Source organism: Alosa alosa, chromosome 20 (genome assembly GCF_017589495.1).
Source record: "Alosa alosa isolate M-15738 ecotype Scorff River chromosome 20, AALO_Geno_1.1, whole genome shotgun sequence".
Classification (NCBI taxonomy): Eukaryota; Metazoa; Chordata; class Actinopteri; order Clupeiformes; family Clupeidae; genus Alosa; species Alosa alosa.
The window spans coordinates 553,063-566,894 of NC_063208.1; the positions used below are offsets into that span (position 1 = coordinate 553,063).

The 13,832-nt window shown below is 45.4% G+C and overlaps 1 long non-coding RNA gene across 1 annotated transcript in view; it reads right to left on the reverse strand.

Moving 5' to 3' along the window:
* Positions 1-535: 535 nt before the first annotated feature.
* LOC125284799 overlaps positions 536-13,832 on the reverse strand; it is a 145,657-nt gene continuing 132,360 nt past the window's right edge. The window contains exons 2-3 of the long non-coding RNA XR_007191940.1: positions 3,616-4,045; positions 536-679 (exon numbers count right to left, since the gene is read on the reverse strand). This is a non-coding gene — a long non-coding RNA (uncharacterized LOC125284799). The remainder of the gene's footprint in view (positions 680-3,615; positions 4,046-13,832) is intronic.

Genomic DNA, 13,832 nt, shown 5'->3' on the forward strand with positions numbered 1-13,832 from the left:
TGTGCACGAAATGTGCACTCACAAGCATATCCCACGCAATTTCAGTGGTCAGATACAAGGCGGGGAACATAGGACCCTTTTTGTAGGGTCCTATGTTCCCCGGTCCCATACAAATAGCGGGGAACATAGGACCCGGGAAACATAGGTACGCTCCCCTCTACAAAGACTCTTCAGACTCGGGCCAGAAATTAAGTCCAAATATCTCGTCTACAACGTAACAAAAATACGCCATTATAAGTGCTGAAGTCAAAAACTTATCCCAAAAAGAAGGCACAAATGTCCGGCAGAGTTCCGTGCAAAAATTCCTTTAATGACTACATAGCGCAAAGCCTGAGTGGATCGCACGATCGCACTCCCGAACAATCGTTGAACACCAATATTTATACCCCTCCTTAGATGCTGACACAACATTTGGCAACTTCGAACCCACAGGTGGCGTTATGAAAGGATCATTGTTCGGTCTTATCTTTGCAAGTCAGGACTATTGCTGCCAAGGGTACGAACTTTACACCGTAACACAAGTTCAGAGGTATACACAAAGTTCAGGGGTTTATACAGTGATCACAGGTCACACATCGTTCACTTGTTTTCTCTCTTCCTGGCTGTTTTGAGTAGAGTCCGCCTCCGATGACGTCTTTATCTCTGCAGCTGCAAGGCCAAGTATGTTTTTTCAAACAGGCTTCGCCCATCCACAGTGAGACACAAAGCGACAAAGAGAATAGCTTCAGTATGTTAATAGTATTTGTTAAACTTGTTATTTAAAATGTTATAAAAGTATGTTAGTTAGGAATAACTTCAGTGTATTACTTGGTGAGGTTATATAAATACATGCTTTACAGTTTCAAACTTGTTCTCTCATCATGATGTCTACAAACCAGTGATAATTTTATACCACAAGGTGTGTGTGTGTGTGTGTGAGAGACCAGAGGTGGGGGGTTTGTGCATTTATGTAACAAAACGTGGTGCACGGACACTACCATCATCAAGAGTCACTGCTCAGATATCCTAGAGTATCTCATTGTTAAGTGCAGACCTTTCTATCTGCCCAGAGAGTTTACATCTACTGTAGTAACAGCAGCCTATATACCACAGGATGCTATCTGCACAGAGAGTTTACATCTACTGTAGTAACAGCAGCCTATATACCACCGGATGCTATCTGCACAGAGAGTTTACATCTACTGTAGTAACAGCAGCCTATATACCACAGGATGCTAACGCTGAGCTTGTCATGAAAGAACTGCATACTGCTATCAGCAAACAACAAACTCTGCATCCTGAAGCAGCCAGAACGTAAAGACTGTACTGCCTAAATGTTATCACAACGTGAAGCAGCCAGAACGTAAAGACTGTACTGCCTAAATGTTATCACAACGTGAAGCAGCCAGAACGTAAAGACTGTACTGCCTAAATGTTATCAAAACGTGAAGCAGCCAGAATTTAAAGACAAATAGAAAATAGCAATAATTAATACTTCATGATAATAATAATACATTTTGAGGCTAACGCAGCAAGTTGTTTTGGTAGTATATATAGGCTTTGCTAACAAATGCTTATGCTTAGGCAGGGCCGGCGGAAGACATGGACATTCTGGGCAATTGCCCAGGGCGCCAACCTACCAGGGGCGCCACAGCGTGGTGAGCTATAGGCTACAACACTGAAAACACATTGATTGTCAAATAATGACATAGACGGTTTAAATGCGGGAGCAGCAAGTAGATCATTTTCAGTGATATCGTTAAATAGATAGATAGATAGATAGATACTTTATTGATCCCCAGGGGATCAATCGACTACCTAATTATAACCTATAAATAACAGTAATGAATGAGACGTTCAGCATAGTGCTGCAGAATACAGAAAAGTGCACAAGTTGAAAAACTTTTCTCCCGCATATGGTTGCTGATCTTCAGCCTGAATGGTCAGGTTGCTAGCAGTGGAACGTAAAAGAGAGGGTGGCAATGTAATAAGGTCAAATCTGCATCTCACCATGTCACCCAATCAGGGGAGCAATGAGCTTGTTTCCCCGCAATAAGACGGTCCTATAACGGGGTGATGAAACAGCGACATTCGAAGTGCGTTCCTAATGTCACATTTAAATGCACACCTAACAGACGGCATCACATTAAATAGGTGGTCGATTTCCGTATAATAGCCTATAATAATATGTTTACGTGAAAGCCTAATTGTTTAATTGTAGGCTTTAATTGTAGCGCTGGAAAGTAGCAACGTTGAGCTCCCACATGTTGAGACCAGCCCTGATCTGCCACTGCAGCCAGGGGCTTCTGCGAAGGTAGCACACAGTCGAAAGTGGCACACAGTCTATGAACATGGGGATGACATATTCCTATTTCTCCCAGGGCACATCATTGCCTTCCGCCGGCCCTGTGCTTAGGCAGAGGTAGTGTAGTGGATAAGGAGCTGGGCTAGCATGCAGTAACTCAATTGGGGGTTCAATCCCCGGCTGCCACCATTGCGGCCTTGCCCTTTAATTTCATTGATATGTGTACAGTGGGTCCCATTTAGAGGTGGCCACTTAATTCACGCTTTCCGTGATTCAAGCAGCTGCGTGAAATGTATTATAACCTATAACGTACCACGTATTACAACTTATAACGTACAACTTATTACAACTTATAACGTACAACGTATTATTTGTGGTTGTTTGGGTCATTGCAGCTTCACTAGGGAAATATAAATAAAAGACGCGTGATTCACATGTGAGGTCCCGTGAGAATTTTCTAGATGGAGCATTTTACCATCTAGAACGTGTATTAACTTTGTATAGTCGAACGGCGTCTCGTCCATTATCCCTTATTAGTAAGTAAGATTAATATGACAATGTAATCTGCGATCTGGTGGGCTTTAAGAGGTTTAATACAAACCGAAAACATCCATAAACAGCCCAGGCTTCTGACTGAGACCTGATTTTATTTTTAGCCTTACCAGGCCAGTAAAAGAGGCTGTCTAATTGGAACCAGGCTTTTAAGGTGGACCAGAAAAAGAGGCTTTTAAGCAAGTTTCGATGGTAAGCCTCTTTTTGAGGTATTTTGATTTCTCCACCTTAAAAGAAATACCCACATGTTGCTGAAGTGCTTGGTTGTACTGAAGCTCTAAAAGCTTTACAGGCCTGTGCACTCAAACATGCAGTACAATGACCATGGCTAGCTTTTGTTTGTGTGGACGTCAGAGAGGAACATGCAGTACAATGATCACGGCTGGCTCAGGGAAGTGCACAGACCTCTCCAGCTCCTTGAGTAATCAACACAAGATACACAGAGCACTTCAGTGTGTCCCATCTGAGTGCTCGCATTTGCACTGAGCAACAGTTGCCATAAATTGTGGAATGTGTGTGTGTGTGTGTGTGTGTAAAAGAGCATGTTCACACCAGAGAGCTCTCAAGCAATCAGCAGGCATTTGAAGCACACACGCACACACACGTGTTCACACACACACAGACAAACATATGCGCGCACACACAATCACACATGTTCACACACAAGTGTTCACACACACACACACAAACATATGCGCGCACACAAAATCACACGTGTTCACACACACACTCATATGCACGCGCACACACAGTGTGCCGTAGTGCCCAGGAGGGCTCACCTGCAGGAGAGGGGGTGCTGCTGCCGCTGGGGGTGCGGGGAGCCTGCAGTGTCTGGGGGGGGGGCAAGCTGCTGATCACCGAGGGGAAGAGGAAGGGGTACACCCCCGGCCCAGCCCCGGTTCGATAGCGCCTCATCTGGGCTGGAGGGGAACTGCAGCGGGACGCGGTGCGGCTAGCTGTCTTCATCTCACCAGCCAGGAGGAGCAGCAGGAGCAGGAGGAGGTGTAAGAGCAGGAGGAGGTGAGGGGAGGTGTCTGTGAGGGGGTGCAGACACAGCTGGGACCCTCAGTGGGGCAGGGGGAGGCCATGCGGGTGACCCCCAACACGAAGGTCAATGACGACACGATGGGCAGAGCTCCGACCTCGCCACTACAGTGCCATGGCAACGGAACATGACGGGCCTCGGAGTTCCATTCATGCATCAAGAGCCTGATGGAACAGAGAAACACCCAGACACACACACAAATACACACAAACACACACACACATATTGACATTGTCATTCACTTTGACATGTTGTTAGTGCTGCTGACTCAATGGATGTTTGTTTCTGTTCACATTAACAGGAGGAGAAGTCCATGTTGTTTACAAAGAGATGGCCAGTTGTTGATGTACCTGAGCTCCGTCATAGATGTCAAATATCCAGTGTAGCCACATTAATAAAGCTACTGTGTTAGCTATCTACTGCAGCGTTAGCTATCTACTGTAGCCACATTAATAAACCTACTGTGTGAACTATCCAACATAGCAGATTTATTTTAAACATCAGCATTAGAGGAATAGACACCAAGCTAAGTTTTCCCCCATGGACTAATTTCACTCACCCAAACCCTGGCTGCACGGATGACATCACCCCATCTATTAATAGTAAAATGCTTTCATATTCAGATGGTTGTCTACATGATTCACACAGATTACAGAAAACACACAAACATATACTGCCTACACATGGTTTGAAGTCCTACAAACAACTAGAAATGCAATGCCAGAGGAATTACAGTAGTGGATGGAAAGCTGCTGGCTTAATGTTGGTGGGAGATTCCTGAAAAACATTGAATCATTTAATCTTTGGGTTCATACAAACCCTCATACCAAAAAACCTTGTGTGTCAAGGCGTTCTTGAGATATAACACTCAAGGTGTTTTTGACCTTGATATTTGACCTTTGACCTCTAACATCAATTCACTTCATCTTTGAGTCCATACAAACACTCATACCAAATTCCAGGCATGTATGTCAAGGAATTCTTGATATCGTACTCAGAGTATTCATGGACTTGACCTTTGACCTCCAACATCAACTCTTTGAGTCCATACAAACACTTGTACCAAATTTGAAGCATATGTGTCAAGCCGTTCTGGAGATATAATGCGCAAAGCATGAGATATGGCTGTGACTTTTATTTTGACACACGGGAAACACTTAAACAGGATATGTAGTTCAGGGAGAGCCAGATTGTATGCTAAGAAGCTGAGACAGTTGGATTCACAGGTGACACCTGTGCCAGTGTTCTGATTAGCCCGGGAACTACTCTGGGAGCTTAACGAGTGCAGCTGGCTTTAGGCCATTATGACATCACAGCCTCCATTCAAGTCTATGGGGGGAAAATTGGCTTTTTAACATTTTTAATCCCCTATTTCTTAAAAAGTATAAACTTTTCGAAAAATCTGAAATGATAACTCTCTTGTCCAATTCCAGACCTACACAACAGCTATTTCAACATGTCTGTATGTTAAGCGGTTAGAGCCGCATTCATTTTTGAAAAGGTAAAAAGAAAAGGTTATAATAATAAGAAGCCAGGGGATTTCAAGATAGTGGATTCCACCCACTATAATTAATGAACTTAAGATAGGCCTATCTTTTCCCTTAGACTGTAAACAATATCTTCCGACCTCAGAGATGATCAGAATAGCTGGTCAGGTGAAATTGATTGAGCCACAGAATAGCAACAGTCTTATTTACATGCCATAGGCCTGTGTGCAGTTGTTAAATTGCACATAACATGTTTGCATTTAGTCATCTTTTTCTCAACTCTCCAGCATTTTCTTAATTAATGGCCTCGGTGCGCAGACAGGCGGGATTTCCAACGCTCCTTTTACAGTAAACCACTTCACAATGAATTACTCAAATAACCCCCAGAGTTCAGTGTCCATCAGTCCCAACATTTTAGGAACAGTATCGAAAAGTCCAAGCGTGAATTGGGTCAGTGGGGATATGGGGAGAGACTGGAGAAGGGCCTTATGTCTTGGGCCAAAGTTCCACAGCGAATGATGGTCGGCGACTATCCCCAATGACGAATGTGAAAGCGCAAGAAACTAAGACATAATCACATTAATTAAATATAACTGCAAGCAGTGATTTACGGGGTCCGAGCAAAATGAACATGAGGTAGCATAGCTTTTTAGTTTACATATGCTTCGATTGTTTGGGCCCAATTGGTCAAAAACACGTGATTGGATTTCGGTTATCGGATTTCAGTTACCGGATTTCGGCTATCGGATTTCAAATCTTGAGTTTATGGCCTAAGGAAGACTGTGAAAGCTGCAAAGATCTGCTATAGGGACAGAGTGGAAGCTGTCTAGCCCCATTAGCTCTGATCCCTCACTAGCTGATGAGTTAAACACTTTCTATGCACACTTTGACCTTGCCAATCAAATGGCAGCCGGAACTGTAAGGACTAGTGTAACTGGGGCACCCCCTTTCACTATCAGTGAGAGTGACGTGAGGGGAGTGTTCAGGGGGGTAAATGGGAAAAAGGCAGCAGGGCCCGATCACATTCCCGGTAGGGTCCTAAAATCCTGTGCCAACCAGTTAGCCCCTGTTTATACAGTAATCTTTAACATGTCTCTGGCCCATGGTATTGTCCCATCTTCCTTTAAACAGTCTATTATAGTTCCCGTGCCCAAAAATAGCAATCCTATAGACCTGAATGACTACCGCCCTGTGGCCCTCACATCAGCAGTGATGAAGTGTTTTGAGAGACTAGTGAAAAAGTATATCTGCCAAACCCTGCCCATTTCTTTTGACCCCTTCCAGTTTGCCTATAGAGCTAGCAGAAGCAGGGACGATGCTATTACAAGTTTGCCTATAGAGCTAGCAGAAGCAGGGACGATGCTATTACAAGTTTGCCTATAGAGCTAACAGAAGCAGGGACGATGCTATTACAAGTTTGCCTATAGAGCTAACAGAAGCAGGGACGATGCTATTACAAGTTTGCCTATAGAGCTAGCAGAAGCAGGGACGATGCTATTACAAGTTTGCCCTATAGAGCTAGCAGAAGCAGGGGACGATGCTATTGAACATCAGGAAGACTAAGGAAATGGTGGTGGACTTCAGGAAGGTGTCCAGCAACAAATACATCCCAGTTAGCATCAGTGGGGAGCCTGTGGAGAGGGTTCCTAGTTTTAAGTACCTGGGGGTACATCTTACTGAGGACCTCTCCTGGTCACTGCACACTCAACACCTGACAGGAAAGTCCAGGCAGCGATTGTACTTTCTCCGCCGACTGAGGAAGTTCAAGGTCTCTCCCTCCATCTTGAAAACCTTCTACTCCTCAGCGGTGGAGAGCATTCTCACAGGCTGCATCACTGCCTGGTACGGTAACTGCACAGCACAAGACGGGGAGGTCCTGCAGAAAGTGGTGCGCTCTGCGGAGCGGACTATAAAAGCCCCCCTCACAAGCCTGAGAGACATATATACCATGAGGGTGGGGGCAAGGGCGAAGAAGATCATGCAAGACTCCTCTCACCCCAACTCCAGTCTCTTTTCCCTGCTTGAATCGGGCAGGCGGCTGCGTCAGTCAACACAAGGACTGAGAGACTGAGATTGAGTTTTTATCCACAGGCAGTGAGACTGCTCAACTCAGCGCATTTTAAATACGTTTTTCTTCTCCCAAAGACAGATATGTTTTTAACTTGCATCTATTTATTTATTTATTTATATACTGCTTTTATTTACTATATATATATATATATATATGCGTTATGTTCTTTTATTCAAATGCAGAGCAAAGGACCCTTTTACATTTCACTACTTAAAATACGTAAAATGTATGTGACAAATAAAAGCACTTGACTTGAATGCCCCCCCACACACACACACTCACACACACCCTAATGCCCACACACACACACACACACCCCTAATGCCCACACACACACAGACACCCTAATGCCCACATACACACCCCTAATGCCCACACACACACACACACACCCTAATGCCCACACACACCCTAATGCCCCCCACACACACACACACTCACACACACACCCTAATGCCCACACACACCCTAATGCCCCACACACACACACACACACAATACCCTACACACACACACACACACCCTAATGCCCACACACACCCTGATGCCCCACACACACACACACTCACACACACCCTAATGCCCACACACACACACACACACCCTAATGCCCAACACACACCCTAATGCCCCCCCACACACACTAATGCCCACACACACACACACACACCCACACACACACACACACCCTAATGCCCCAACACACACACCCTAATGCCACACACACACACACTAATGCCCACATACACACACCCTAATGCCCACACACCCTAATGCCCACACACACACCCTAATGCCCACACACAAACACACACACTAATGCCCACACACACACACATCCCTACACACACACACACACACACACCCTAATGCACACACCCTAATGCCCACACACACACACACACACCCTAATGCCCACACACACCCTAATGCCCACACACACACACCCTAATGCCCACACACACACACACACACACACCCTAATGCCCACACACACACACACCCACCCTAATGCCCACACACACACACCACACACACACACCCTAATGCCCACATACACAACACACACACCCACACACACACACACACACACACACACACACACATGAACACACACATACACATACACATGAACACACACGCACACATGTACAGGCCAGGTCTGAACACACACAAACACACACACACACACATGAACAAACACATGCACAGGCCAGGTCTGAACACACACACACACACACACACACACATGCACAGGCCAGGTCTGAACACACACACACATGAACACACACACACACATACACATGAACACACACGCACACATGCACAGGCCAGGTCTGAACACACACACACATGAACACACACACACATACACAGGCCAGGTCTGAAAACACACATGAACACACACACACACATGCACAGGCCAGGTCTGAACACACACACACACACACATGAACACACACATGCACAGGCCAGGTCTGAACACACACACACACACACACACACACACACACATGAACACACACATGCACAGGCCAGGTCTGAGAACACTCTCCATTCAGCACAACCATCCAATCAGAAACCGGAGTCATCAAGGACTTTCTAAATACAGAACACTCCAGAAGGGATGAACATAAAAGAGAACATCTCTCTCCTAACACATTCTCTTCCCCTCTCCTAACACATCTCTCTCTCCTTCCTCTCTCCTTCCCTCCCAACACATCTCCTTCCCTCTCCTTCCCTCTCTAACACATCTCTCCTTCTCTCCTTCCCTCTCCTAACACATCTCTCTCTCCTTCCCTCTCTAACACACATCTCTCCTTCTCTCTCCTTCCCTCTCTCCTAACACATCTCTCTCTCTCCTTCCCTCTCTCCTAACACATCTCTCTCTCTCATTCTCTCTCCTTCCCTCTCTCCTAACACATCTCTCCTTCTCTCTCCTTCCCTCTCTCCTAACACATCTCTCTCTCTCCTTCCCTCTCTCCTTCCCTCTCTCCTAACACATCTCTCTCTCTCCTTCCCTCTCTGACCATCCTCATCCTCATCTGCCACACAAGGATTCAGCCCTTACAACACAACAACTGCATTACTTACAGCCCTTACAACACAACAACTGCATTACTTACAGCCCTTACAACACAACAACTGCATTACTTCATGTGTCAGAACTGCAGTTTTCTTAGTATCAAAACTGTTTTGGAGAAAATATTGGCAGCTCTTATGCGGGAAATGCAGTATTTTGGACACAACAAAACTGCATTGTAGTGCATAGTACTGGGGAGACCGGGGACAGTTGCAACAGGGGATGGTTGCAACATGTCAATTTTCTCCAATCAGAAACAAGGTAGAGTGATGACACTCACACTGCATATGCTCAGTTGGATGCCCCCCTTAGCAGAGAAAAAGCAAGGAGATTCCTGAACTGCTCCAGGATTTATTGTAAAAAACTGTTTTTAGGTATGAAAGTATTTATTTTCTTGAGCTTTGTTTCTGTTAAACTGCTGTCACTGTTTTTGTGATTCAGCTCAAACTTATATGATTTAAATGAGTGATATGTTAACTTTAAGCTACTATGGTTAGCATGTGTCAAGGTCCCCTTGTTTAGCTAGCACATCAGTTTTATCATATTAGAAGGGGACAGTTGCAACAACTGTTGCAACTGTCTCGCACAGTCCGCATAATGCATAAATATGATAATATAAAATATATATTTTAAAAACATGTTTTACATGACAATAGTCTAAGTAAAAGTGAATTGCCTCCCAAATTGTTCCATTCTTCCTATGTCACTAAAGTCCTACTGTATTTTATATCAATTTCAATATTTGACATCTGCACATAAGGCCTACTCATCTAGACAAATCTATAATTGTCATCTAATTAAAGCTGGTGAATAAATAACACTGTAATATTATTATAACTTACATAACTTGTATTTGCATACAAAAATAATCATTTGCTGCACTGACATATATTGTAATATATTGTATTTTTAACATGTTGTAACCATCCCCAAACAATGTTACCTTTGTCCCAGGCCCGGGGTCAGTTGCAACATCTGACTCCATACATTCAAATGCAAATTGTGAAAAATGTAGATTCTGTAATTATCTTGAAATGGTTTAGACTATTAACAGACATATGTAAGTGTATTGCATAAAAAATTGGTTTGTGTAATCCAAACCGTCTCTGAGTAACAGAGCCAAATGCAAAAAGTGTTGCAACTGTCCCCGGTCTCCCCTACTTTACTGCAGAAATGCAGTATTTTGGACATGAAAATACCACTGTACTGCACTGCACTGTAGTATAACTGCACTGCACACACACGCCTGTGAGAGTGGAGGAGCTGTGTGCTGTCAGACTCTCCTGGCGCTAAATCCTGTTTAAGAGAGTTATAAAGTGTGTTGGGGTAATGGCGGCCATAACACACTAATCTGCAGTTAGGGGGCAGTTAAAGTGATGGCTGACCACAGAGAGCATAATTAACCGCCCCCTCCTGATAACACCCTGCTACCCACACGACAACACTGCTGCTCCTGCTACTATTGCATGACAGACAAGCAAGCAGGGAGAGAGGGAGAGAGGGAAGGAGGGAGGGAGAGAGAGAGGGAAGGAGGGAGAGAGAGAGGCAAGCAGGGAGGGAGAGAGAGAGGCAAGCAGGGAGACGGAGGAAAAGACCAGCGCCACACCACCTCTACCAGCTGTCAGACAAAGCTTTGCGTACTAAACATGGCCCAGTCCAGTCAACACTCAACACTAATCACGACCCAGTCAACACTCAACACTAATCACAGCCCAGTCCAGTCAACACTCAACACTAAACACTCAACATGGTCCACTCAACACTCAACACTAAACATGGCCCAGTCCAGTCAACACTCAACACTAAACACTCAACATGGTCCACTCAACACTCAACACTAAACATGGCCCAGTCCACTCAACACTCAACACTAAACATGGCCCAGTCCAGTCAACACTCAACACTAATCACAGCCCAGTCCAGTCAACACTCAACACTAATCACGGCCCAGTCAACACTCAACACTAATCACAGCCCAGTCCAGTCAACACTCAACACTCAACATGGTCCACTCAACACTCAACACGGCCCAGTCAACACTCAACATGGCCCAGTCCTGTCAACACTCAACACTCAACATGGCCCAGTCCAGTCAACACTCAACACTCAACACTCAACATGGCCAGTCAACCTCCAACACTCAACACTAACACTCAACATGGCCCGGTCAGTCAACACTCAACACTCAACATGGCCCAGTCCAGTCAACACTCAACACTAAACATGGCCCAGTCCTGTCAACACTCAACACTCAACATGGCCCAGTCCAGTCAACACTCAACACTCAACACTCAACATGGCCCAGTCAACACTCAACACTCAACACTCAACATGGCCCAGTCCAGTCAACACTCAACACTCAACATGGCCCAGTCCAGTCAACACTCAACACTAAACACGGCCCAGTCCTGTCAACACTCAACACTCAACATGGCCCAGTCCAGTCAACACTCAACACTCAACATGGCCCAGTCCTGTCAACACTCAATAGTCTATAGTGGCAACCGGGTGGTAAGCGGGATAACGCCCTTTGAGGTTTCCTGTTATAAGAAATGAATGGACTCTGGGCAACAAGGACCCTACAACGCGGTCTCTAACAGCATGCACGAAGCTGGCGCATTAGCTTACCAGTGAGCAAGCTGCTAGCGACCAAAGCGCAGCGAAGGGCGAAGGACAAAGCGAAAGTGAGCGAAGCGCAGCGCATCAAAGTGAGCAAGCGGAGCTAGTAATTGCCGGAAGCAGCGTTAGCTACCAAAGCGAGCTGCATAGTGGCAACCGGGTGGTAAGCGGGATAACGCCCTTTGAGGTTTCCTGTTATAAGAAATGAATGGACTCTGGGCAACAAGGACCCTTACAACGTGTCCTAACAGCATGCGACGAGCGCGAGCATTAGCGACTAAAGCGAGGGAGCCGCTAGCATTAGCTTAATTAAAGCTGAAGTGAGCCGCTGTAGCCGCTAGCTACTAAAGTGAGCAAGCGCGGAGCGCATGACCAAAGCGAAGGAAAGCTTAGCGACCAGCAAAGCGCAGTGAGCGAAAGCAATGCTACTAAAGCTTGAAGCGAAGCCGCTAGAGACTAAAGCAAGCGAAGCTTTAGTGACCGGAAGCGAAAGCCATAGTGGCAACCGGTGGTAAGCTGGATAACGCCTTTGAGGTTTCCTGTTATAAGAAATTAATGGACTCTGGGCAACAAGGACCCTTACAACGTGTCCTAACAGCATCTGCGGCAGCGCGGCGTGCGACTAAAGTGGCGGCGTTAGCGACTAAAGCGGCGGCGTTAGCGACTAAAACAGCGGCGTTAGCGACTAAAGCGGCGGCGTTAGCGACTAAAACAGCGGCGTTAGCGACTAAAGCGAGCGAGCGTTAGCGACTAAAGCGAGCGAGCGTTAGCGACTAAAGCGAGCGAGCGTTAGCGACTAAAACAGCGAGCGTTAGCGACTAAAGCAAGCGAGCGTTAGCGACTAAAGCGAGCGAGCGTTAGCGACTAAAGTGAGTGAGCGCGAGCGTTAGCGACTAAAGCGGCGGCGTTAGCGACTAAAACAGCGGCGTTAGCGACTAAAGCGGCGGCGTTAGCGACTAAAACAGCGGCGTTAGCGACTAAAACAGCGGCGTTAGCGACTAAAACAGCGGCGTTAGCGACTAAAGCGGCGGCGTTAGCGACTAAAGCGGCGGCGTTAGCGACTAAAGCGGCGGCGTTAGCGACTAAAACAGCGGCGTTAGCGACTAAAGCGGCGGCGTTAGCGACTAAAGCGGCGGCGTTAGCGACTAAAGCGGTATTGTGGCGTTAACCTTCGCGAGTGGCGAAACGTTAGTGAATATGAAGTGAGCGTTAGCGACAACGCACAAAAACGCGGCAGAAGCTGAACATGCTTGACAATCAGTTCAATTACACTGGATTTTCAATAATATCCTAACAGGCAGAACGTTTTGTCGGACACCCCATTCCTATTTCTATCAGTCGGCCATTCACATGCAGTTAGGATAATGCCAGCCACCAAGGCAATATGATTTCATTAAGCATGGTACGCTGTTGTTTCAGAGCATCGCTAATAATAATAACAATTAGTTAAATAATAATGTGTCATTAACTTTTATATTAACACATAGTTTGTAAATAAACATTTAACATTTAAATGATGTAAGAAATAACTGTTAATTAGTGCCAAAAAGACATTTAGTTAACTATTAACAAATATTAATACAATATTAGTTAATAGATTGTTTTCTATTTGTTAAACAATTTACATACAGATTTTATGCAAACAACTAATTTTTAATTAATGATGAAAAAACTATTAACTTGTGCCAAAT